A 3,782-nucleotide genomic window follows, 5' to 3' on the forward strand; every position below is an offset into this window, starting at 1 on the left:
TTCTTACTAAATTCAACAACCAAAGCTGAAAGACAGCTTTTATTTGGCCAGAGAACTGTGATTATATTTGGAGATTAAACACCTCTTTATATGGGAGCCACAGCTGATCATTCTGTTTATGCTAAAGCCTTGCACTTGCTTTTCTGTCTGAGTGTTTTCATGTTTTTCTAGCTTTATCTTGGTTTGTCCTCTGAGGCTTGTTTATTGGGATTAAACAGCAAATGATTTAGATTGAGTTATACAAAGTTGAATAGAGTAGAACCTTCCAAAGTAGAAAACTAGTAGAAACATTTATAAATGTGGAAATTTAAACAGACAGAAGTTGTCAGTATATGTGAATAAAATAGTTTTAAATATATGGAAACGATAATGCCCCTCTATAGACGGGGTGCATTTAGTTTGGGGTTGGTGGGGTTGTTTTGGTGTGTTCTGTACGGATGCCAAAGTGTGTGGGGAAAAAAGGCAACTTCTGTCTCTTCTGGCTCCTTCCTCAAGCTAGCCTACATTACAATATTCAGAAAAAAGATAGATGGCACAAACAATAGTGCTGCAGTGATACTGTGCCATCACTGCAAGACTGTATTCACACAAACTTTCATTCTGTGTGAAAAAATAAAAAAAAACAACACAGCTCGTTTCCTTCATTTCATTGGGGAAGTGTGGTGACACAGTTTCAGCTTGGGTTTTTCTGGAAGAATGGTGTCCATCCCTCCAGTAGCATTCAGAAACAGTGCCATGGCACACTGAAGCTGGTGGCACGTGGTGGCCCAACACCTTCCTGAGACACTTTATGTCGGGTTTTCCTTTTATTTGTCACCTGTCTGTACATACAAGCATGCATTCCTGATTAACCGCTTTGTAACATGAAAGCTGTATTTCTGTTATTTATCTGGAGATTTTTACAATCAAGGATAAAACAGTTAACATAAAACAACAGATGATAGTTTTTCCTGAGTTAAGAATCCTGTCTGTGAGGATCACAAAGCACTCTACTGTGTTTTGGCATCTAAAGAGCTTTAAACACATAAATTCACCATTGGGACTTGCTGGACTGTATTTTAGTGTCTTATCTGTATATGAAACAGCACATCAACACCTGCCAGTGATGACATGTGTGGTCAGATGTTGAACAAACTTGAAACTTTCAGCCCGAGAAGGAAGTGAGATATTGCCTATCGGCTTGATGTGAAGATATTCATTCAAGGATTTATTAGGATATTTCTGACATACGGTGCCACAGAAGAGGGGATGTGAGGGGTAAGCTTTTTCTGCGTTTAGCCTCCTATCCGCAGTTCTGCATCAGCCCTTTGTTTTGCCTGGTCTTAACGACCTGACACCAGATACTCAGCTCTTTCACATGGCATTAATATCACAGTTCTGTATATGGAGTGCCAGCAAACCAAACACACGTTCAGCACGTTTGTACAAACATCGGGCTGAGTCTCAAGTATTTGTTTACATGTATTTGTTTACATGACAAGCAGAGGCACTCAGTTGCACCTGTGTTAGACGCGGTGCCATTGAGAGTCATTGAGAACCACCTGATTCACAAAGGTAAAAGGCTTCTCCTTTTCCAGCCTTTCACATAAGAAACATTCCTCAGTTTAATCATGGCCTTATCATTTGACAAACGGTCACTGGTTTCATTAAAAGCTGTACCTCTGCAGCTTGTAGTGAGTCGGCCTCTTGAGCCTGTTATGCATTCCTCATGAAATGTTGTGCAATCCCTGCCTGACACAGTACAAGTTATGCAACCACTCTGGGCTAAAATCATTTGGCAATTAGTGACTAATAAAGGTTTAATTTCTTCAGAAACATTCAACAACTACTTAGTCTGTATTTTGTCTGTAAAGCTTATCATAAAACTCACCCACAACTTTTCAGCCTGAAGACATGAAACAGTGAGTTGCACTGTACGGAGCTGGTGCTTGCTGTTTGGATAGAAGTGCTTTGTAACAAAATCAGACACAAAGTCCCCATGACCTGCTTGTTTCCAAGCATTTAGTGTTTAATCTTGGCACCCCTCATAATTCCAAATAGTCTATAATTCTCTGGCTTCACAGGCCGGCTGATTGTAGGTTAGACTTGGTCAGGTAAAACAGCAGGTCCCTGTACAGGAACATTCCCGGACATGCAGTAACCTCAGGCCCTGTATTTGTCTCCACATGCTCTGGTCACAGTGCAGCAGCAAGAGGTAAAATATATCCACAAAACCAGCCGCAGTCAAAAAATTCCACTTTTACAGTAGTATCGTGGATGTCTTTTTCTACGTTTTTTCAGCCAGCTTTATTGAAAACATACATAACAAACAAGGCAGTATAACATTTTGCCAGTATGGTAGGGGCACTGGTGGATGTCAGGCAAGCTCACATGAACATGCAACGGCCTGGTTTTAATGCCCATTCAAGGAAATCCTTAAACTATCATGTAATACTTTATTTTGGTAGAAAAAAGTCTCGCTCGCGAGACTTTGCGAGACGTGTATAAACCAAGTTACTTCTACATAAAAATACTAAAACATACGTTCGTCTCATTTTTTGATCTTTAGGTGACGTCTAAGATAGGAATTCATCGTTGTAATACTGTAGCGAAGTCAAGGAAAATCATGGCATGGGCCCTTTAAAAACCCACCCACACCACTCCCCTCCTCCACTGCTCAACCTCCCGTGCATGAAAATACACTTAACTCCAACCAGAAGGAATAATCATTCAGTTGACTTTTAAATGTTTCTGGACCGTTTGCTCTGTAGTTGCAGTTACACCACATAATCCTTGACCTTCTTCTCTGTTCTGTCCTCTAAGCCCCTCTAGTCACCTACACTCCTCCTCTACTAACACTACCTCTTTCATTCCAGCCCACGTCAAAGGTCGACTTTGCCCAAAGGCCAAATCTCTCTGCCATGTGAGTGAAATAACAGCAAGGTCCTGAAAATAGCACTGGAAATGTTTTTCTCACTCTAGTCCCTTTATGTCCACCAATCTGGCTCTGCATTTTGTGTTAAGATAATTTTCCTTTCCCTTTTTCTTTTTTTGATGTTGCTTTGTCTCCCTGCTCTCTCAAAACCTTTTTCAGATGACTTTTATGTGCTTTTGTTGTTGTCATTTCATTTTTCCTAGTATCTCAGACTTAGTCAGGCTGTTTGAATTTAAAAATAAAAGCAGAAGAGGAAAATTTTAATGGGATTTGTCTCAGTTATTGAAGAATCTCTGCAGCATATAAGGCAAATGAACTTCCTGAGCATTTCACTGTGACTATAATGGGACTTTCATTGAAAATCATAGCGTCACCTATTTAGCACCACTCAGCCTAATAATTCTAGCAATGTCAGTGGCATGGGCTTAGCAGCTGGATGTACAGTACTTTCCATCTGCTTTCCCCACACATCTCTCTGTTCTTGTTTACCCCTTCATTCGCTCACTGACCCCTCCCTCCCTAGGCATAAATCTCTCATTCACAAATAGAGGCCAAGAGAGGCTCAGCTGATGTGATGAGATTATTATTTTTTTCTGATTACAAATCAACCTCAGCTTAGAGAGTCAAAAAAACACAGCCACTTCCCCATCCACCCTTTGTAACATCCTTTTTCCTCTCCTCCCCTATTTGATCGGGCTCCTCCCTCCTCTCCTAATGTCTCCACCTTATTTTGGTCATCGAACCCTCCCCTCTATCACCTCCACACCCACTTCTCTCTATAGCCAAATCTGAGGACGTCTCTCATTCATTCTTGCTGCACAGGTTGTGAGGAAGGGGAGAAAGAGTGAGAGTGGGAGGGCAGGAAAGG

The sequence above is a fragment of the Monopterus albus genome, unplaced genomic scaffold (assembly GCF_001952655.1).
Source record: "Monopterus albus unplaced genomic scaffold, M_albus_1.0 scaffold85.1, whole genome shotgun sequence".
In the NCBI taxonomy this organism is placed as follows: domain Eukaryota; kingdom Metazoa; phylum Chordata; class Actinopteri; order Synbranchiformes; family Synbranchidae; genus Monopterus; species Monopterus albus.